The sequence below is a fragment of the Acinonyx jubatus genome, chromosome B4 (assembly GCF_027475565.1).
Source record: "Acinonyx jubatus isolate Ajub_Pintada_27869175 chromosome B4, VMU_Ajub_asm_v1.0, whole genome shotgun sequence".
NCBI lineage: Eukaryota > Metazoa > Chordata > Mammalia > Carnivora > Felidae > Acinonyx > Acinonyx jubatus.
This window is the reverse complement of record NC_069387.1, coordinates 98,293,938-98,318,347: the sequence shown is the minus strand read 5'-3', so window position 1 is coordinate 98,318,347 and position 24,410 is coordinate 98,293,938. Positions and strand designations below refer to the sequence as shown.

General features: G+C 38.1%; 1 long non-coding RNA gene across 5 annotated transcripts in view; it reads right to left on the bottom strand.

Moving 5' to 3' along the window:
- The window catches only part of LOC113602810 (uncharacterized), a 163,523-nt gene continuing 139,113 nt past the window's right edge, over window positions 1-24,410 (bottom strand). For 2 of the 5 annotated variants that reach the window (XR_008300352.1, XR_008300351.1), the window contains 2 exons: window positions 2,139-3,810; window positions 1-497 (listed from right to left, as the gene is read on the bottom strand). This is a non-coding gene — a long non-coding RNA (uncharacterized LOC113602810). The remainder of the gene's footprint in view (window positions 498-2,138; window positions 3,811-24,410) is intronic. The other 3 variants (XR_008300353.1, XR_003424338.2, XR_003424337.2) reach the window with 3 other exon arrangements.

Genomic DNA, 24,410 nt, shown 5'->3' with positions numbered 1-24,410 from the left:
TTTGATTTCATAGAACAGTTTTTTTTCCGCTAAGTTTTACTCCCTTAAAAGGAATGTGTAACAAACCCCCCAATGTTTGTTATTGGGGGGAAGGAGGGAGGTGTGGTGTGCAAATTCTTCCTTTCCAGGGAATGTTTAAAAACTGAGCTGGTCACATCCCTAAAGAGAAGGGAATCAGTACTAGTCACTTGGGTCGGCCCTCAAGAGCCATCAACGAGAAAGACAATGGAACTTTGTGTTTAAAAATAATGAGGATTTGAAACAACAATGTGTATAATGAAGGGGGGGCGGGGGAGAGAAGGAGAAAGGATTGTCCAGGGAGCAAGAGTATAGATTGCTGGATCTGAACTTAGAAAGTGTCCTGCTGCCAGGAAATGGGAGATTGTGGGGAGTGAGTGCACTCGTTGAAGACAAAATTCCCTTGTGAAAGCGTGTTGAGTACCCAGGAGCCTCACAGATCAGAGCCCTTGCAATACCCAGGGTCTCTCATTCAGTACCTGGAAAAAAATTTTTCTTGTTAGGCACCAAGACTCCCATCATTTTACTATTCCTCTGGAAATAACAAGGTATGACCATGCAAGGCAGTGCCACTAAGTTTTACTCTTTGTCTTTTGACCCTCCACCCTCTGCAATGTTCTAGGGCCCCTCTAAGCCCAAAAAGATCCTGTAAGCACCTGCAAATGGGAAGATAGGAAGAGTATCTGAGAAAGGCTCAAGTGAACAAACTTGAGACTAAGATAGTGATCAATAAAAGCCTTTTTTATATGCATATGAACTTTTTTTTTTCTGGAGAGAGAATCTATAGCTTTCATCAGATTTTCAAATGGGTATATAACCCAAAAAATGTTGCTCAAATCTAGGAACATTTAAAATGTAAAATCTATTTCTTTAGAAGTATTTCTCCCTTTTACATAAATGAAAAGTTATAATGGGGATTTTTACTGTATTATTTACATGATGTTAAATTATTTGACTTGTAAATGACAATCTCCATAAGGACAAGAATACCAATCCTATACATAATACTTAGCATATTGCTTTCTCAAGGTAGTTATTCCATAATTATTTGTTAAATGAATAAATAACAAATGAAGAAGATAAGAAAAAAGGAAAGCATATATGAACCTTTATATGAACAAAATTTCACATAATTTATTTCTCATAGTAGGGAAAAGATGCAGTTATACCAACTTGGTTAGGATTCAGATAGTTTGTTTTGGTTTAAAATAGAAAATGAATCAGAGTACATTGGTTAATCTGCATTCCCCCTTCTCCCCATTACCTCACCCCCCAAATCCATTATTTGCTCTTTTCTGCCTTATGCTCTAGCAAACTGATCACCAAGGACTGCATGTCCTGCGCTATCTGGCCAAGTTGGCTGCTGTTTAAGTTTGGCTGATGGGAGGCACTGGCACAAGAAATAGGTCAGAGTATTTCTTCCCAATCCCCCTCTGCTTTGACAAAGCATCTCTGTCAGCAGTTTCATCCCTCTTAGATTACAATGCCTACCGGGTGGTCCCTCTTCTACAGTTCCAGCTAACAGATGGCTCTCTTTCCTGTGTCCCCTCAGCCTGAGGAGTATTGCTTGTCTCCAGGTGCCTACCAGCCCTTGCTTGTTCCCTTCCCCCTACCCTCATGTATGCAGTACTTTCACTAACACTTATTCCTTTGGGTCATATGGAGAGAATTCTACTTCCTGGAAGGGCCCCTGACTTATGATACACATTCTAGGTACCAAGCACTATTCTAAATCCTTCATGCACATGTCCCATTTAATCCTCATATGATGCCTAAGAATTAAGTACTGTAAATATCTCCCTTTTGCAGGTAAGTTTACCCTTTACAGTGAGTTAATATGATGGCTACATGGGATTCTCTAGGACATTTACATACTAGGCAGTTTGCAAACAACTAAGGATGCATCAACAGGCCCTGAAATCAAATACGTAGACAAGAGCTAATAAGCCATTAGGTTGATATATGCTAGTTGATTATGTTATCATGACTAGATAGAAAAGTACACTTCTGTTGCCAAAAATTACCTCTTTGATCCAATATCAAATACACTATTAGCTTTTCTATGAGAATTCAACAGTCCCAGACGATTTTTTGTTATTGACTATCTACATAGCACTTACAATTAGTCACAACTTGAAGAGGAGATGAAGTTAATTCTTATTGGAAATACATCTTTTACATTGCTACCGTAAGGCAATGAAAGCAGTTGAGAGAAGCTTTGTGCCCCAGCCCTCTGTCTAAATTAGGGGAAATATGGAAAAGTCAATACATGGTTTCAGTAATCTTCCACATCTTTTCTACATCTCTACCTACCCTCTGCTTGCCCCCTGTATGCTGCCATTATGTTCATGTCATTTATGTTTTTCAGAATGACTGCTGGACTACAAGACTAGAGATCAAACCCATGCTAGGAACAGATTGGGTGCTCTTTACACTTTGTCTTAAGAAAAGAATAGGGCTTTTGTTGTGGTGGTGCGTGAAGGAAATGGTCCCAACTATGACATCCACTCTCTTGTCACCCAGATTCTAGGACAGGATTCTCATATTTTAGGCATGTTTAACTTTGTAATGGAAAGGGCAACAGTTGTGCTAATAGTGTCTTGACTCACTATGCTGGACCCCTGCCAAGGTTCCTGTTCAAGAAGATATTAAAAGAAGCAATCTTTTACAGCAGGACTTCATTAGGACAGTATGCATGTATGGTAGCTATTGTAGGACTAGACTGTGACCAGGCCGTGTCAATAATGCTCCTCAGCACTGCTATTCCTGACTCTTCCCCAAGCTCTGGTCCATCATTGTAGAAGAGATCCTCATTGATTCATGTCCCCTAAGGTTATGAGATCAGATGTAGGGGCTTTTCTCTCATTGGCTTATTTACACCGAAGAATCAAACAGAGTTGGAAATCTAACTACAGCTGGCTCAATGGCTTTATCTCATTTAGGAAAACGGTTTAGTAAATCAAACATTCTTCTATCCAGATTTTTCCAGGCTAGTCAGACCACCTGGGTTTGAATTCCAATTCTACAATCTTAATTCTGTGACCTGATGAAAGTTACATACTACAACATGCTTACGTGGTAGCCATGCCATTTCTTTTCATTTTTCTTTTTCTTATCTGGATTAAAAAAAAAACTATTGCTAAAAAATGCTATCATCCGAGCTTTCAAGCAGACATAATCTTTTGTTTTGGTGGAGGGTCTTGCTTTGATTTTGATGGCTGCTGAATGATCTTGGGTGGTGGCTGCTGAAGGCTGGGGTGGCTGTGGCAACTTCTTAAAATAAGACAACAGTGAAGTTTCCTGCATTGACTCTTCATTTCATGAATGATTTCTCTGTCACACACAATGCTGTTTGATACCATTTTACCCACAGTAGAACTCCTTTCCTTCCCCCATTTTTAATTTTTTTTTCTTTTCCTAAATGTAATTTATTGTCAAGTTGGCTAACATACAGTGTATACAGTGTGCTCTTGGTTTGGGGAGTAGATTCCCATGATTCATCACTTACATACAACACCCAGTGCTCATCCCAACAAGTGCCCTCCTCAATGCCCATCACCCATTTTCCCCATCAACCCTCAGTCTGTTCTCTACTTAAGAGTCTCTTATGATTTGCATGCCATTTCTTTTCCTCTCGCTCAGGCTTGGATAGCTCTGACAGACCTTCTATTTGCTGTGATACAGTGTGGATGACGTTTTTACTTCCTTTCCTCCATATCTGAATCCAGTTTGGTTTCCAGTCAGTTTCTGTTTGAGAGCAGAGTATTTCATCTTCTGTTCACTTTTCTGTACCTTGAGGAAATGGCAGGAAGGAGAGAGAAGCTCTGGTGAGGAAAGGTAGAACTTGTGTTGCGGGATTTTCTTTTACCTCAATACCCGGGATTCCTTGTCTTGCCACATCAAAGAATGAAGAGGTGGACACAAAATGAGCAGCAGGAAAAAGTTATTAAAGTATAAGGTTAGAAAGGAAGAATAGTATGAAATCTCTCTTTACAGAGAGGTGACATCTGTAAGTGAATGCCAGAGGACTATAGGCAACGGTCCTTGTTTTGTAAGGTTCTGGTCACCCCTCCCCCTCCCCTTTCCTTCCCCTTTGTTCCTTCTCAGGTTCTAACCTTATTTATTGGGTATATAACTCTGGATGCTGAGTTGTCCATTCCTGGTTGGTTCATTTTCATTGTATGAGGGGTGGTCTATGGCCATTAACATTCCTTGTGGGTCATAGGTTTTATGGTCTACTTATTTTTAGTGAGATCTTTTGTCAACATCCTAAGGGAACCTGAGGGGAAGTAGCTGGTGTCTGTTATATTCTTAGGAAATTTTAGGGAGAGAAAGAGAGAATCCCAAGCAGGCTCTGAACTGTCAGCACAGAGCCCGATACAGGGCTTGAACCCACAAAACCATGAGATCATGACCTGAGTTGAAACCAAGAGTTGGACACTTAACCCAGTGGGCCACCCAGGTGCCTCGATAGCTCCCCATTTTACTGAGTAGCCCTGGAGCTCTCTCTTTAGAGTTAGGTCCATAGTTCACTTTCCCCATTTCACCAGCCTTTCTTGCAGCTCTTTCTAGAAATGTACAGTGAAAAAATGAGAAATGTAAGGAGGTGCATTAGGTTTATTTCTATACAAATTTGGGGATATTTGTGTTAATTTCATAATTTGGCATTTGTTTCAGAATTTTTACATTTCTTTCTGTGTCTGCAACTTTTTTATTTTCTTTTTACAACTTTAGGGTATGCCCCTTTCATTTTCTGTTTGCCGAACTGGTAAATTTTCTAGACCTTTTGTCGGGGGGCAGGCATTAAGGAGAAAAAGTCTGTTGTACATTTTTAGTTAGTCACCTGGACTTTCAAAAATTCCCAGCACATGAAAGTTTTTCTCCATAACCCAGTCAGCTTCTGATATGCTAATATAGTCAGATGCTCTTGAGAATATTCCCCCATCACTGAACCTGGAGGGTCCCCTTAACTTCTCCACTTCTTGTTTCTGAGGTTGGATTCGAACTGGTTACCTGGGAATTAATCCCAAATTCAGCTTTGGGGAAACTTACTATTAGATTAATCCATCATAAAGAGGCACTGGAAACCACAGCTTTCCAAGCATACATAGACATAATTTTGCATAAATATCAAAGGGTTCATGACTCCCCGAGCAAGGACCCAAGGTGGAAAAAAAAATTCCCTGGTTGTGATAAATCATAGCTTTAGTTCTCGAGTAATGTTTTTAAGCTATAAAGGACTTTTAGCAGTCATCCAGTTATTCTACTGCCTTCAGACAAAATAATTCTCAGGAAATGTGGTATAGAAGAGTCTATTTTAAGAAACTAAACACTGGTTCTGGCTTTATAGCTAATTAAGTGTATTATCTTTGTCAGTTTAATTTCTCAGCCTCAGTTTTGTCATCTGTAAAATGAAAGGGCTTGGAATATGTGATCTCCAAAGTCTCTTTCATCTTTATGGTTCTAATGATAATACCATCCTACACAGCTGATAATTTCCTTTTATACTATCATAGTGAAAAGTCTACAATGTGTGTAACTAACCTCATTCTCTTCTGTTTGCAATAGTTTTTACTATCAGGCATGTCTTCTTGATTGCTATCCTAAATCCCTCATGTTTCTCTTTATTTTATCTTCTTCTCAGTCTTCTTAACATTCTCTTTTGGGGTACCTGGGTGGTTCAGTCGGTTAAGCCTCTGACTTGGGCTCAGGTCATGGTCTCATGGTTCCTGAGTTTGAACCCCTCATCGAGCTCTGTGCTGACAGCTCAGAGCCTGGAACCCGCTTCGAATTCTGTGTCTCCCTCTCTCTCTTCCCCTTCCCCACTCACACTCTGTTTCTCTCTCTCAAAAATAAATAAACATTAAAAAATTTAAAACAAAACAAAACACATTCCCTTTTATCTCCCTCACCCAAATCATTCCCACACAGTTAAGTCTCACTAATGAAATGTAAGGAAGGACTTCCATTACTAAATGCCCTTTTTCCCACTTCTAAATCATTAACGCACGTGGTAATTGAGACAAGACACAGTCCTAACACCCAAGGGCAATGCATTTGATCTTCTGTCTATCAGAAAGATAAGAAGAGCTAAACAGTTGTAGTTGCAGCATCTGGTATTCTCTGCTCTTCTCTTCTAGATTATACTTTTCTAAGCTCCACTCAGAGAGAAGGTGGCATAGATAAAGATACCACATTAAGAGAATAAAATAGAACTGAAATCGTGTATCTGAATCTAGGCTTTACTACATTTTAGGCATTAGCATTGAGTTGCTACATCCCCAGACTCCTGCAGAATCCTATTCACAATACTTGCCTATCTAGGCATTAACAATTTTCTTTTCATTTTTTTAAAACCAGGTTTTTCAATCTTAAAAGTAATAATTGCACATCCTTTATAATTTATAAATAATAAAGTAATAGCTACAATTAGAATTAAGTCTCTTTTCCTCCCCATTCATTCCAATAACACTTCCCAGAGTTAATCATAATTAATCAAAGTCTTCCCCCAATTTTAAGATATATACCTATATATCCTTAAGATTACATTCTAACTGTGAAAACTGTTCCACACCCTGTTGTTGTTTTTTTCCACTTAAGAATTTGTCTTGGATATCCTTCCACTGCAGCATATATAGTTTTAGTTTGTTCTATTTCATGGCTTAAGTAGTATTTTCCTGGGTCCTTGAATATCAAAATATTTTTGGCTTCAAGTAACAGAAAAATTGACTAAAAATGGCTTATATGATAAGGACCTTTATTGTTTCTTACAACAAGGAGTCTAGAGTCAAGTTAAGTCAACACTTTAGTAATTTCATGAAGATTCAAGTATTTTCCAGATTAATTCCACAGCTCATTAATATGATGAAGATTCAATCAGATTCTTTCTACTCTTCCATTTTCAGTAAAAAAGCAAGAAGCCTCTTGGTCACCACATTGTTGTAGCAACTACAGGCATTATTCATCACATAGCCACATAGCCATATTCATCACATATCCACAGGAAATAAAATGACTGTTCTTTCTCATGAGCCTCTTTTTTAAATCAAGGAAAGCTTACAGAATACCATCCTTCATGTTGCATTGGTCAAGGTTCAACTACCTGTCCACAGTGAATCCAATCTTTGGCAAAGGAAATTAAACCAACCTGATTAGCTTACACAAGGGGTTGGCAAACTATGCCTTATAAGCAAATCTGGCTCATTGCCTGTTTTTGTATAGTCCATGAACTATGGGTTTTATATTCTTAAATAGTTGCAAAAAATCAAAAGAAAATCATATATTGTGATACAGAAAAATTAGGTGACTTCTGGGGAAGATGGCAGAGTAGGAAGATCCTAGGCTCACATTGTCCTATGGATACAGCTAGATATTATCCACATCAGCATAAATAACCCAGAAAATGACCTGAAGACTAGCAGAACAGACTCTCCACAGCTAAACATAGAGAAGAGGCCACATCAAAGAGGATAGGAAGGGCAGAGACATGATCGGCAGCCAAACAGATTCACAGGACTGCCCACAGGAGCGAGGGATGCTGAAGGCATGGAGAAGGGAGAGGAATGGATCTCACACCAGGCACCCCAGCCATGGGGGACCCACCCTGGGAAGATAAATTGAATTCCCATAATATTTGGCATTGAAAACCAGAGGGTCTAACTTTGCATGCTCTTATAATCAGTGGGGCTTAACACCTGAAACTTTAAAACTCAGCCTTCTCAGCTCAGGGAGAGATGAGAGGGTGGTAGAAAACTGAGTCCCTGCCCTTAAAGGGACAACACAACAATACAACAAACTGCACCATAAAAATAGAGCATAGAAGCAGCAGTTTGAAAAATGCCTGAGGTATATGGGAGGGAGATACATTTACTAATTCAGAGCATGTGCTGGAGGGGCAGGGATATTTGGGAGACTTCTCCAAGAACAAAAGAGCCAGTAGGTGCCATGCACCTCCTCTACTCCTCAGCCTAGATACACAGATACTTGTGGGAAATAGCACAGCTCAAACACTCTCCACCTAGCTTGCTAACAGTGTGCCTTGCTCCCACACTCTTATCCAGGTCTGCCCCCTCCAGCCTTGGCAGTTTTCCTAGACCATTACAGGTCCCCTCCAGCACTGGACCAGCACACTCCACCCCCGAGTTTTCCTGCAGACCCATCCCCTTCAACACACATGGCAGGTGTCCATCCAAAGCAGCACCCCAAGCATGGCAGTGTGTAAGCAGCCACAACAGGGGCCAGCACCACCCCAAAGTGACTCCAGTCCCAGGAGAGTGGAAAAAAAACATACACAGTAGTTCAACTGGGGCCCTAACAGTGGGCAGTGGGCAGTGGGCAGACATCTAGTCTGACTCCAACTCTATCCACCAACAAAAACTTCTTGGGGACAACATAGGGAAAGCACTCTGCAGATTGATTCTATCATAGCTTTGGCAAATCCTTGATCTGATTCAGCCCAAGGTGGCCCCAGACTGGCTCACTAACACTATAGGGAACAAATCCTGCCCAAGACAGGCAAAAAGAGCCATTGCAGATGACTGAACTAAAGGCAAACGTGGCTCAGCTACAATACAGTGCACACAACACACAGAGGAGACGCTCCTGAAATGCCAAGTTCTGGTGAACAGAGGACATTGCACTGCAAGACACCACAGGACCTCTTCTTCATAAGGCCACTACTTTCAAAATCAGGAGACGTAGCTGATATTCCTAACACATAAAAAACAGACACAGAGAGTTAGACAAAATGAGGACACAGAGGAATATGTCCCAAATGAAAAAACAAGACAAAAATAACAGCAAGAAAGCCAAATGAAAAAAAGATAAATAATATGCCTGATAGAGAATTTAAAGTAATGGTCATAAAGATACTCACAGGCCTGGAGAAAAGATGGAGAACCTCAGTGAGACCCTCAACAAAGAGACAGAAAACATAAAAAAGAATCAATCAGAGATGAAGAACTCAATAACTGAAATTAAAAATACACTAGAGGAATCAAGAGTAGACTAGAGGAAGCAGAAGAATGGATCACCAAACTGGAGGACAGAGTAATGGAAAGCAATCAAGCTGAAGAGGAATAAAAAAAAAAAAAATACAAAATTAAAATAGACTTAGGGAACTCAGTGACACCAGCAAGCATAATAACATTCGTGTCATAGAGATCCCAGAAGGACAAGAAAGAGAAAATGGGTCAGAAAATTTATTTAAAGAAGCAAGAGCTGTAAACTTTCCAAATCTGGGGAAGGAAACAGAAATCCAGATCAAGGAGGCACAGAGAACCCCCCCCCCCACACACAAAACATCAACCCAAGGAGGTCCACACTAAGATAAATAGCAATTAAAATGGCAGAAAAGTGATAGAGATTTTTTTAAAGCAGCAAGAGAAAACAGTTACACACAAGGAAAACCCTGGGTCTATCAGCTGATTTTTCAGCAGGCACTTTGCAGACCAGAAAGGAGTGGCATGATATATTGAAAGTGTTGAAAGAAGATAACCTGAAACCAAGAATACTCTATCCTGCAAGGCTACCATTCAAATATAAAAAGAAATAGTTTCCCAAACAAACAAAAGTTAAAGGAATTTATCACCACTAAACCAGCCTCGCAAGAAATGTTACAGGGGACTCTTTCAATGGAAAGGATAGAACATAAGTAGGAGTAAAAAAGTAGGAAGCACAAAACCAGTAAACATCTGCCAAGGGATTCACAAAATAAAAAGATGTGAAGTATGACACCATATACCTAAAACGTGCAGGGGAAGAGGAGTAAAAATTTAGTGTTTTTAGAATGGGTTCAAACTTGTGACCATAAACTTAATACAGACTGCTACATCTTCAGATGTTATATATAAACCTACCGGTAACCACAAATCAGAAACTTTTTTTTTATGAAAATGCAAAAAAGGGAGAGGACTCCAAGTACGTCACCACAAAAAGTCAGAAAACCATGAGATAAGAGAAAAAAGGAAAGGAGCAGAAAAGAACTACAAAAATAACCATACAAAATGGCAACGAGTACATACTTATCAATAATTACTTTGAATGTAAATGGACTAAATGCTCTAATCAAAAGGCATAGGGTGATAGAATAGATAAAAAAGCAAGACCCATCTATATACTGCCTACAGGACACTCATTTCAGACCTAAAAACACATGCAGATTGAAAGTGAAGGGATGGAGAAGCATGAATCATGCAAATGGAAGTGAAATGAAAGCCAAAGTAGCAATACTTATAGCAAACAAAATAGACTTTAAAACAAAGTCTGTAACAAGAGACAAAGAAGGATACTACATAATCACAAAAGGAACAATTCAGCAAGAAGATACAACAATTATAAATATTTATGCATCCAAAATAGGAACACCCAAATACATAAAGCAGCTTATAACCAACATAAAGGAAATAAGTGATAGTAATACAATAATAGTAGGTAAAACTTTAACACTCCAGTCACTACAATGGGTGGACCTTCCAAACAGAAAATCAACAAGGAAACAATGGCTTGGAATGACACACTGGACCACATGGATCTAACAGATATATTCAGAACATTCTATCCTAAAACAGCAGAATACACATTCTTTTCAAGTGTACATGGAATATTCTACAGAAGAGATCACATGTTAGGCCACAGAGCAAGTCTCAACAAATTCAGAGATCGAAGTCATACCATGCATCTTTTCTAACCACAAAACTATGAAACTAAAAATCAACCACAAGAAAAAATCTGGAAAGAACACAAATACATAGAGATTAGATAACATGCTACTAAACAATGAATGGGTCAACCAAGAAATCAAAAAGGAAATTAAAAAATATATGGACACAAATGAAAATGAAAACACAACAGTCCAAAATCTTTGAGATGCAGCAAAAGCTGTTCTAAGAGGGAAGTTTATAGCAATTCAGGACTACCTTCAGAAGCAAGAAAAATCTCAAATAAACAACCTAACCTTATGCCTAATGGAGCGGAAAAAAAAGAACAAACAAAACCCAAGGAGAAGGAAGGAAATAATAAAGATTAGAGTAGAAATAAATGAAATAGAAACTATAAAAACAATAGAACAGATAATGAAATCAGAGCTGGTTCACTGAAAGAATCAGCAAATTCATAAACCTTTAGTCACACTCATCAATAAGAGAAAAAAGAGAGAAAGGACTCACATAAACAAAATCAGAAATAAAAGAGGAGAAATAACAACTGACACCATAGAAATACAAAGGATGACAAGAGAATGTTATGAAAATTTATATGGCAAAAAATTGGACAACCTAGAAGAAGTAAATTCCTAGAAACACCTCCCAAACACCTAGAAATAACCTCCCAAAACTGAATTAGGAAGAAATAGAAAATGTGAACAGACTCCCAACAAACAGAAGTCCAGGACCAGATGGCTTCACAAGTGAAATCTGCCAAACATTTAAAGAAGAGTTAATACCTATTCTTCTCGAACTGTTCCAAAAATGGAGAAGAAAAGCTTCCAAATTCATTCTGAGACCAGCATTACCCTGATACCAAAACCAGATAAAGACCCTACAAAAAAGAGAGAGACAGAGAGAGAGAGAGAATGAACTACAGGCCAATACCTCTGATGAACATAGAGGCAAAAATCCTTAACAAATTATTAGGAAACCAAATCCAACAACACACTAAAAAAAATCATTCACCACGATCAAGTGGGATTTATTCCTGGGTTACAAAGGTGGTTCCATATTGGCAAATCAATCAATGTGACATATCACATCAACAAGAGAAAAGATAAAAACCATATCATCATTTCAATAGATGCAGAAAAAGTATTTGACAAAGTACAAAATCCATTCATGATAAAACACCCCAAAGAACAAGATTTAGAGGGAACATACCTCAATACAATAAAGGCCATATCTGAAAAACCCACAGCTACCATCATACTCAATGGTGAAAAACTGAGAACTTTTCCCTTAAGGTTAAGAACAATACAAGGATGTCCACTTTCACCACTTTTATTCAACATAGTACTGGAACTCCTAGCCACAGAAATCAGACAGGAAAAAGAAAAAAAAGACATCCAATTTGGTAAGGAGGAAGTAAAACTTTCATTATTTGCAGGTGCATGATACTATATATAGAAAACCTAAAAGACTCTGCCAAAAAATGACTAGAACTGATAAATGAATTCAGTAAGGTCACAGGAATACAAAATCAATATACAGAAATCTACTGCAGTTCTATACACTGATAATGAAGCAACATAAAGAGAAATTAAGAAAACAGTCTCATTTACAATTGCATCAAAAATAATAAAATACCTAGGAATAAACTTAACCAAGAAGATAAGAGACCTATACTCTGAAAACTATAAAATACTGATGAAAGAAATTGAAGATGACACAAAGAAATAGAAAGATATTCTATTCTCATGGATTGGGAGAATAATATTGTTAAAATGCTCATACTGCCCAAAACATTATATATATATATATATATATATATATATATATATATACACACACACACATATGTGTATATACACATATATATATGTGTATATACACATATATACACATATATATGTGTATATATATATATACATAATCTGTATCAAAATACCACAGCATTTTTCACAGAACTGGAACAAATAATCCTAAAATCTGTATGGAACCACAAAAGACCCTGAATAGCCTAAGCAATCTTGAAAAAGAAGAACAAGGGGCGCCTGGGTGGCTCAGTCGGCTAAGCATCGGACTTCAGCTCAGGTCATGATTTTATGGTTTGTGAGTTTGAGGCCCATGTCAGGCTCTGTGCTGACAGCTCATAGCCTGGAGCCTGCTTTGGATTTTGTGTCTCCTTCTCTCTCTGCCCCTCCCTGACTCACATGATCTTGCTCTCTCTCTCTCTCTCTCTCTCTCAAAAATAAATAAACATTAAAAAAAATAGAGAAGAACAAAACTGGAGGTATCACAATTCCAGATTTCAAGATCTACTACAAAGCTGAAATAATTAAAACAGTATGGTACTGGCACAAAAATAGACACATAGATCAGTTCAACAGAACAGAAGAACCAGAAATAAACTCACATTTATATGGTCAATTAATCTACAACAAAAGAGGCAAAACTATGCAATGGGAAAAAGACAGTCTCTTCAACAAATGGTGTTGGGAAAACTAGACAGCTACATGTAAAAGAATGAAACTGGACCACTTTCTTACACCATACATAAAAATAAATCCAAAATGGATTAAAGAATTAAATGTAAGACCTGAAACCATAAAAATCCTAGAAGAGAGCACAGGCAGTAATTTCTCTGACATCGGCCATAGTAGCTTTTTCTAGATATGTCTCCTGAGGCAAGAGAAATAAAAGCAAAAATAAGCTATTAGGACTACATCAAAATAAAAAGCTCTGCACCATAAAGGAAACAGTCAACAAAACAAAAAGACAACCTACTTATGGGAGAAAATATTTGAAAATTACATATCAGATGAAGGATTAGTATACAAAGTATATAAGAATTTATACAACTCAACCTGAAAAAAAACAATAATCCAATTAAGAAATGGGCAGAAGACATGAACCCACATTTCTCCAAAGAAGACATACAAATAGTTAACAGACACAGGGAAAGATGCTCAACATCACTAATAATCAAGGAAATGCAAGTCAAAACCACAATGAGCTATCATCTCACACTTGTCAGAATAGCTAAAATCAAAAACACAAGAAGTAGCAAGCACTGTGAGGATGTGGGGAAAAAAGAACCCTCATGCACGGTTGGCGAGAATGCAAAGTGATGTAGCCACTGTGAGAAACAGTATGGAAGTTCCTTAAAAAATTAAAAATAGAATTACCAGATGGTTTGGTAATTCCACTACTTAGTATTTACCCAAAGAATATGAAAACACTAATTTGGAAAGATATATACACCCCTATGTTTATTTCAGCATTATTTACTATAGCCAAATTATGGAAGGAGCCCAAGTGCCCATCGATAGATGAATGAATAAAAAAGTGGTATATATAGGGGTGCCTGGGTGGCTCAGTTGGTTAAGAATCCGACTGTTGATTTCAGCTCAGGTCATGATCTCATGGTTGTGGGATCGAGCCCCAGGTTAGGCTCCACACGGCACAGAGCCTGCTTTAGATTTTCTCTCTTCCTCCCCGTCTTCCTCTGGTGCTCTCCTGCTCGTACTCACTCAAATAAATACACAAACACATAAATACATAAATAAATTAGAATTGTTGAATCACTATATTGTATACCTGAAACTAATATACCACTATATGTTAATTATACTGGAATTACAATTTTTAAAAATTGTTTTTAATTAGGTGAATTCAAGGTTCAATATCATAAATAAAGTTTAGTATTCTTTTTTTTTAATTTTTATTTTAGAGAGAGAACACATGAGTGGGGGCAAGGGGCAGAGAGAGAGAGAGAGAGAATCTTAAGCAGGCTCCACACTCAGAAAGAAGCCCTACGCAGGGCTCAATCTCATGACTCTGGGATCATGACCCCAACTGAAATCAAGAGTCAGACACTCTGACTGAGCTACCCAGGCACCCCTGAAGTTCAGTATTCTTAAAGACTGCCCTTCACACTACAAAAGAATTGTTGAATAGTTGGAATAAAGTCCATGTTGCTCATAAGACCTAAAATATTTACTATTTGGTCCTTTTTAGGAAAAGTTTTCTAACTTCTAGCTTAGACTATCACCTGGAGTTAGGAAGCCTTTCTCTTGTTCAGACTATACAGTCAGAATGCACAGACAAAATTGGGGATCTTTTGTTTGGGAGGGAGAGGGGGGAAAAATGAATTTGGATAGGTAGTCAACAGTGTCTGTTTTATGTTACCACATATTTTCTCTGGAATTTTCAATGAGCTTTCTCAGAATAGCTTCATCTTTAAATATTCATAGGTAATGGCAACTCATGTTTCAGCTGGAAATTGAAAAGTAAGCTGGTTTTCACAATCCTTCAGGCTAGGCAGAAAGTTTGGTATGAGTTAACGTAATTGTTTCTTCATTGTTTGCAAAAAGAAGTCCCAACGAGAATGGCACATAAAATCTTCTGTATCAGAGTCCTGTTCCCTCTCCAGCATCCCCTGCCACCTCAAGCACATGACTCCATTGCTCCTACCATTGTGAAACACTTAAAATTTCCTGAATTTACCAACCCCTTTCCTACCTCTTTGCTTTTGTCCATGCTTTTACTTCTATCTGGAATATTCTTTTCCTCTTATCCACATGGAAAATTTTTAAGGTGAGACTTTAGGGCATAACTCAGTTTTAATTTTTCTCTGAAAAACCTTACAGCACCACATCTGGGGCTCTATCTTATTTTGGTGTCTTTGCTGTGGTTTTCTAAAAAGAAGAACCTCAGACAAGGTTCACATTCACATTCCCTTAGTTTGGGACATGATCCCAGGGAACAAAAATTGGGGGTAGAGAACTAGGAGTAAAACAGGATAACAAAAAATTAGTATAGAGGTACATTATTGATCTGATTACCTTTATAGGCAGTAGGGGTTCTGCCTTGCTGGAGAACTTCTGAGGGGGCAGAATTAGGAATTGTTTGCTGAGACACAGATCGAAGGAAGCATCTTGTCCCCTACTGATATAGTTGCCTTAAGGAGTGTTCACTCTCTCATGTTTGCAGGGCAGAGAAGCCCCAGAGTAGAAAGTACGAGATTGCAGCTATCAGCTATCAGGTGTCACCTTGGCTCAACTGGATAGGAAATGGGCATAAGAGATGTCTGATACACTCCACAATGTGTATTACTCAGATTTGCTAGTACCCTGCTTTTTATGTGGTCTACCATACAGGTGGTAGCTGACAGCAATGCCCACAAAAGATTTGATGCAGGAGTGTTAGACAAGCAACATTCCCTTACAAGCTGTAATTGGACTCAAGGCCATAATTAATATCCATCCTCTCTCTTTTCCTCCACCCTGGTTTAACTAGGTTGTTGGCCTGGTGAGCTACCCATTTCTTCATCTTGGAGGGGCTGAAGCCCTTATTGCTTCAGCCTGATTGGGTAAGGGCTGTTGCATTTATCCATTTATGGTTATCATTGGGTGTGGAAGCACCTTGCTACTCACCTTATCAGTGTAGCATGATAGTCTATAGAGTATCCATTTGATCAACATCCTTGTGGACATTGTGATCAATGTCCTTGTGACAAGAGAGCAAGAAAGTTAACATAGCTCTGGGGCAAGACAGTGAATGTGTGTGTACTCCTCTCTTTTCTACATAAATGGTAACTGCTTTTGCTCTTTTTTACTGACAGGGATTGAGAAGAACCTACTTACTGGAGTGATAACCATGTACCAGATGTCAAAGGCTGCATGGTAATATTCTATCAAATATACCATACCTGGCACAGCAGCTGTATTGGGGCTATTCTTAGGTTAACTGAACAGGGATATGATGGGCACCGAAACCTATGCATCTCTCTCTCTTTTTTTTTAATGTTTATTTATTTTTGAGAGACAAAGTGTGAGTGGGGGAGGGGCAGAGAGAGAGAGAAGGACACAGAATCCAAAGAGGCTCCAGGCTCTGAGCTGTCAACACAGAGCCTGACACAGGGCTCGAACTCACAGACCGAGAGATCATGACCTGAGCCAAAGTCGGACGCTTAACTGACTGAGCCACCCAGGCACCCCAAAACCTATGCATCTCTTAAGTCTTCAGTGGTGACACTGGTCTCTATATTTCCTCTCAGGATGCTATATTCCTTCTGAATCACTATCTTAGCCAGTGAGAATGTTCAGTTTCAGGGGCTTCCACTGGTCCTTCCTCTTATAATAATTTTTACTGCATAGAACAAGAAACCAAAGTAAGATTCTGCTGGTTTCTGAGTGCATCCATTCCAATCATTCACTTGGAAACCAGGGATATAAGCAAAACTGGGTCTGTGACTCCAAGGGACCACCGTAAGAGGAACCTGAGCCATCTGGTTTCCATGAACTACCACTTTACACAGAAGCTATGATAGTGCTTCTAGCTTTATGGTATTAGTGTCAGCTCAGAACCTGTATCCAACAAGCCTTGAAATGCTTTTACACTTCTCCTTTCTCAATGTGCAATTTCCCCTTAAATGGGCATATGCCCTTCTGGAGAATAATTGGGAGAATATATAGTATACATACTTATTCTAGTATTGCTGGGTCATTACTCAACCCCCCCTTCAAATGATGGACTTCAGGTCTGAGAACTTGCTTAATCTGTAAAGTGGTTAAGAGGCTGCATTTTTTCATTGAGACAGCTGGCATCAGCCTTCTGCTCATCAGCTGCTGACTGTTTCTGGTTATATGTATAGGTTAAGTAACACCCTAGTGGATGCTCATTTAACTTGCCCTGAGGAACACCACGGTCTATTAATCATTATCACAGAGCCCTATGGGTGAAGACATTCTGGTTGCCACTCTGGCCTTGCAGCCCATTATCATAATTATGTACACTTTCCTTCTGTCAGTCAAGTGCTCCATCTGGCCTCTTCTATTTTAGGTTTTTATCAGTCCAATTGATACTGGGGAGTCCAGTTCTACAGTACCATCTCTTAATGTCAACTACAGTGAATAGTTATAACTGAGCTTTTCAAAGATGTCAATGGTGCTCTCATAACTGTATTTCTTAGGGTACGTTTTCTGGGCCCTTACAAGGAGCATAGTCAGATGGTAGGTTTTCAGGTCTCATATTTTAAATTTATTCTAACCTCCCTGAGCCTTCTGACACCTTCCTTAAGGCAATCAAGGCTCTTCTAGAATCCCTCCTTCATTCCTTATAGGACTTCATCCTATCTAAAATTTAGAGAGCCATCCCAGCAATATATTAGGAATACCTCCATGTATTCTGGCTATGTCATGAAACTCCAAGTATTTTTAAGTGTCAATAAATACTCTCCTGTCCACCTTTATATTCGGCCTTCCCCAGCCCAACACTTGTATTGTATCCTCAGTCCTTTTAGGTAAAATATTAACCAAATCTTAACATTCTTTGTTTCATTACATGCTATTGCCTCATCTGAGGCTTTTGTAGGGTCTCCAGAAAATGGGAGTCTATTCTTCTCAAGTAAAGTAGAGGGAGGCACCTATGCCAACATAGAGGTCAAAAGAATCTGGGGGTTCAAATTTCTCAGGCTTGTCCACCTACATGATACAGTTGCAAGTCTCAGGGTTCCTTTCTTTCCCTACCAGGACCCTGCCTTTGGCACAGAGGACTTGTCAAGGCAGTGTATTCAGTATCCTTGTAGCTATACTACCTTATTGGTCAGTCCTGGATCTGATTATCAGCACAGTTGGCTCTATGGGTGCAAAAGATAAGCATGTCTTTGAATACTGCTTTGGATGATTTCTAATTTTCACAGCTGTCTTGAATTGAGAGTTGGTAACTTGAGCCTATTTTTTTCTTTTTAAAAAAAGTCTTCAAAAGCCCTTAACAAAAGTGAGCCAATCCACAGGTCTTATACATATCATCGTCTTTTGAAAAGATGCTCAACATCACTAATCATCAAAGATGCTCAACATCACTAATCATCAGGGAAATACTGCAATGAGATCTCACCAAAACTGCAATGAGATCTCACCTCACACCTGTCAGAATGGCCAAAATCAAAAACAGAAGAAATAGCAAGTGTGGACAAAGATGTAGAGAAAATGGAATCCTCATGCACTGTTGGTGGGAATGCAAATTGGTGTGGCTACTATGGAAGACAGTATAGGGGTTCCTCAAAAAATTAAAAACAGAATTACCATGTGATCCAGTAATTCCACTGCTAAGTATTTACCTCCCAAAAATGAAAACACCAATTTGAAGAGATATATACAACATGGATGGACCTAGAAGGTATAATATTAAATGAAATTAGTCAGGCAGAGAAAGACAAATACCATATGATTTCACTCATATGTGGAATTTGAGAAACAAAACAAACAAAAAAAGAAACAAAAAAACAGATTCTTAAATATAGAAAACAAATGGGTGGTTGTCAGAAGGGAGGTGGATAGGGGGTTGAGAAAGGCAGATAAAGGGGATTAAGAGTACAGGTACCGTGATGAGTACTGAGAAATGTATAGAATTGTTGAACCATTATATTGTATACCTGAAACTAATACAACACTGTTCATTAATTATACTTGAATGAAAAAAAGTACTATCATCTTTCAATTGTTCAAGGCCCTTCCCAGTCCATAAGCAAATGCTTGACTTTCCATCTATACCTCATTCCAAACATCCACCAGTGAAAGTCTTAGTGATGTTGATTCAGGCTAGGGGTTATCAGTAACCACACTTTCTACCAGCAGAGGAGGCGTCTGACCAGCAAGGGGTTCAATTCCAGAATCCCCTCTTGGTGGCCTGCTTTCTAAGTCTACTCCCGATATCAAATGTCTTGTCTTGAATTCTCTCAAAAGGCAGAATCTGAGACAAGGACTTGGATGTAGTTGGTTTACTTTGAGAAGTCATTCCAGAGGGCAGGAGCGGGGTGTGTGTGTGGTGGTGGAGGGAGAGGGGGAGTGTTCTGGAGAAGATAATAAATGGAAGGAAAGAAAACCAATCCAAGGATACATTACTGAGCTGCTCACCATTGTGGGCACCTGGAGCTTGGTCTTGCTGAGAGGCCTTTGAGAGCTGTGAGAATTGTGTCTCAGAATAATCAGAATTTTCTGACACAAAAGAGAAGACGATGGATTCACTGGCTCTACTCCTCAGTGGTAGTGCCACTCCCTCACGCTCCTCAGTCTGTGCCTATGCCAAAACACCTGGATGGGCTTCTGCAGGGATTCCACATGGTGGTAGCAAAGAAGCCCCTACTGCAAAAAAGGGAGAGATGATCCATGCATTTGAGGCAAGGCCATAGCAGAGTATAGTTGGCTGCGGCAGCAATGACTGGAGCAAAAAGGGAAGCCAAGTGAATGTAAGGAAGGAATAAAAAATGTCTGACACATACACATGAATGCCTCTCTTATTGTGCTAATCAGACTATATCACAGTTATTTCTCTGTTTGCCTGTCACCAATCCTAGATGCCAAATACTTTTAAAAGAGGGACATGGGATAAAGTGGTAATATATGCCTCTTGAAGTCACACATTGAAAAGAAATATCACTTCTGTGATACTCAGACCAAATGTCAAATCCTAAATCTAATCATTAAGAAACATCTGATAAACCTAAATTGAGGGATATTCTGCAAAATTTATTGCCTGTATTCAAAAAAAACGTCAATGTTATGGAAGACATACTGTGGAATTATTTCAAATTAAATAAAAACTGACTGCAACATATCACCCAGACTTTTGTTTTGCTATAGCAGACATTAAGACAAATGGCACATTTTGAATATGATACATATATCAGACAACACTTTGCATCAGTGTTAATTTCCTGATTTTAATCATTGTACTCTGGTTATATAAAAGAATGTTCCTGTTTTTAGGAAATATATGCTGAAGTATTTAAGAATAATGGAACATCATGTCTGAAAGTCTCACAGAGAAAATGATAATAAAATATTAATTTCTTTTATATCTAGGAATCTAGGTGAAGGATATGTAGAAATTTTCTGTACAGTTATTGCAACAAAGGTCTGAAATTATGTCAAAATTAAAATTTTTAATTTTAAACAAAAGAAATGGATATATATTTATTTATCCATTTAGGTGTGTGTGTGTGTGTGTGTGTGTGCGTGTGTGTGTGTGTTCACAAATATCTAACACAATCCATAGGGAAGGTTTCTAGGTGATCTAGCACTTCATTTTCCTGTGACGATTATTCAGAAAACCTGCTTAGGATTTGAGCTCTTTTTACCTTACACTACTATATTCTTTCCAAATGAAAACTGCTTTAAAATTTTACCTTGATCAAATATTTAAGGAAGAAGCTATACCAAGTCTCTAAAATCTCTTCAGAGGGCAGAGGGGATATTTCCTAACTCATTCTGTAAGGCCAGCATTACCCTAATATCAAAACCAGACAAAGATTTACAAGAAATGAAAACATAAACCAATGTCTCTCATGAACATCGATGCAAAAATTCTCAACAAAATATTAGCAAATTAAATCCAACAGTGTATAAAAATAATGATATGCCACAACCAACTGGAATTTATCACAGGTATTCAAGACTGGTTCAACATTAGAAAGTCACTTAATGTGATACAACATGTCAACAAGCTAAAAAAGAAAAATTACATGATCATATCAACAGATTCAGAAAAAGCATTTGACAAAACCCAAAACCCATTCATCATAAAAACTCTCAGTAAACTAGGAGTAAAGGGGAAATTCCTCAATTTGATTTAAAAAAAAATACAAAACATCTACAGCTAACATAATACTTCATGATGAGAAACTAAAAGCTTTCCTTCTAAGATCAGGGATAAGGCAAGGATATTCTCTTTCACCATTCCTTTTTAACATTATACTGGAAATACTAGGTAATACCATAAGACAAGAAAAGGAAATAAAAGGTACAAAGATTGAGATGGAAGAAATAAAACTGTCTGTTCTTTGCAGATGACATGATCATCTATGTAGGAAATCTGAAAGAATCAACAATAACAACAACAACAACAAAACCCTTGTGACTAACAATTTATCATAACAAGTTTCTCAGATACAAGATTAATATGCATAAGTCAATCATTTTTGTATGTACCAGTAATGAACAAAGGTAATTTGAAATTAAAACATAATACAGTTTACATTAGCATCCCCCCACAGTAAAATTCTTCCGTATAAATCTAAAAAAATATGCACAAGATCTATCTGAGAAAAACTACAAAACTCTGAAGAACACATCAAAGAACCAACTAAGTGGAGAGATATTCCATGTTCAGAGATAGGAAGACTCAATATTGTCAAGATGTCAGTTCTTCCCAACTTGATATATAAATCCAATGCAATCCCAATAAAATTCCTAGCAATTTATTTTGTGGACATTGACAAACCTATTCTAAGGTTTATATGCACAGGCAAATGACCAACTGATACTGAAAGGAAAGAACAAAATTGGAGAACTGATGCTATCCAACTTCAAGACTTACTATAAAGCTACAGTAATTAAGAATGTGGTATTGGGAAAAGATTAGACAAATACAGCAATGGAACAAAACAGCCCAGAAATAAAACCAAATATATATAATCAACCGACCTTGGACAAAGGAGCAATGGCAATACAACGGAGCAAAAATAGTCTTTTCAATAACTGATGCTGAAACAACTAGACATCCACATGCAAAAAAGTGAATGTAGACTCAGACCTTACACCCTTCACAAAAATTAACTCTAAATGGATCACAGATCTAAATGGAAAATGCAGAACTATAAAACTCCTAGATTTTAGGAGTTAGGTGAAAACCTAAATGACCTTGAGGATGGTGTTGACTTTTTAGATACAATGGTATAGTCCATAAAAGAAACAATGGATAAGTTGGACTTCATTAAAATTAAAGACTTCTACTCTGTGAAAAACAATTGTCAAGGCAATGAGTCGAAAAGGCACAGACTAAGAGACAATATTTAGAATATATATATCTATTAAAGGACTGTTATCCACAATTAACAAAAAATTCTTAAAATTCAACCAAAGAAAGCAAACAACCTGGTTAAAAAATAGGCCAAAGATCTTAACAGACACTTCACCAAAGAATATATACAGATGGAAAATAAGCATAAGATACTTCACATCATATGCCATCAGCAAAACGCAAATTAAACCAACAGTGAAATACCACTACACACCTATTAGAATAGTCAATATCTAGAACACTGACACCACCAAATACTGGCAAGGATGTGGAACAGCAAAAACCCCCATTCACTGCTGGTGGGAATGCAAACTGGTACCTCTACTTTGAAAAACAGTCTGTTGATTTCTTGTAAAACTAAACATATTCTTACCATTAGCAATTGTGCTCTTTGGTATTTATCCAAAGGAGTTGAAAATTTATGTCCACACAAAAACCTGCACATGCATATTCATAGCAGCTTTAATCATAATGGCCAAAGTTTGAATCAACCAAGACATCCTTCAGTAGGTGAATGAATAAATAAACTGTGGTATATCCAGACAATTGAATCTATTCAGAGCTATAAAGAAATGAGCTATCAAGCCATGAAAAGAACACAAAGAATCTTAAAGGCATATTACTAAGTGAAAGAAGCCAATCTGAAAAGGCTACATATTGTATGATTCCAATGATATGACATTCTGGAAAAGGCAAAACTATGGAGAGAATAAAAAGATCAGTGGTTGTCAGAGATTGTGGGGCTTGGGGTGGTGGACATGGGTAAGGTCTGAATAGGCAAAGCACAGAGGATTTTGGGGGGCATTGAAAATACTCTGTGTGGTATTATAATGATGGATATATGTCGTTATATATTTGTAATAACCTATAGCATGTATAACACCAGGAGTGAAACTTAATGTAAGACTTTGGGTGATAATGATAGGTCAGTGTAGGTTCATCAACTGAAATGTACCTACTCTAGTGCCAGATATTGATAATTCAGGAGCTATGCATGTGTTGGGGCAGAGAGTCTATGGGAAATCTCTGTACCTTCCCCTCAATTTTGCTGCAAACCTAAAACTGCTCTAAAAGAAACCCTAAGGTGTTTGAATACAAAAAATATTGAATCAATGGACAAATAGGCTGCCATCAATAAAAATATAGACTATATTCTTGGGTAAGTTCAAATGAAATATCCAAGGAAAAGGTAAAAAGCTGTATATACTTTGGAATTTACTGAAGAGGTTATAGGTGGAAAAAGAACGAAAATAGTCCAAGAAAAGAAGGAATTACCTGTTTTAAGTAAAGGGAATAGAGATGACATCTATAAAAATGGAATTAATAATAAATTTTTATTAAATATAAAAAAAAAAGAACAGGGATGAAGTCTTCTCACTCATGATTCCCAGCACTTACGAAGTCACCTGGCATTTGTTAGGTAAAACCTTAATGCTGCCAGTGACCACAGGGAGAGCCCACTGGATAAGTAGTCCATGTGGAGAAAAGCAGGCCAGAGCCGGAGAACTAAGGGGCAGCCCTCAAGAGCCAGCCCTGAACTAATTGATGCGTGAACGTAGTTAATTCTCAACTTGCTTTTACATAAACCAGTGAATTCTTTTTTAGCCTGAAATAGTTTGAGTCAGGCACCTGAGCTTGCGACTGAACACCACCAGTACCAATCAACAAACTAAAACAGCTGGCTTGTTCTGCTCAGGGGTGTCCTCATGCTGGCAAGCTACTTACATTGAATGTAAACAAAGATAAATAGTTCCTTTGCTTTATCTTTGTGCGCTTTTCCAGAATCAGACTCTCCCTGGTACTCGCGATCTTCTCCCTCGCACTCGACTGCTGTCTCCTGTTTCTTTCACAGCTGCACTCGAGAGCAGCGCTAATCCCAGC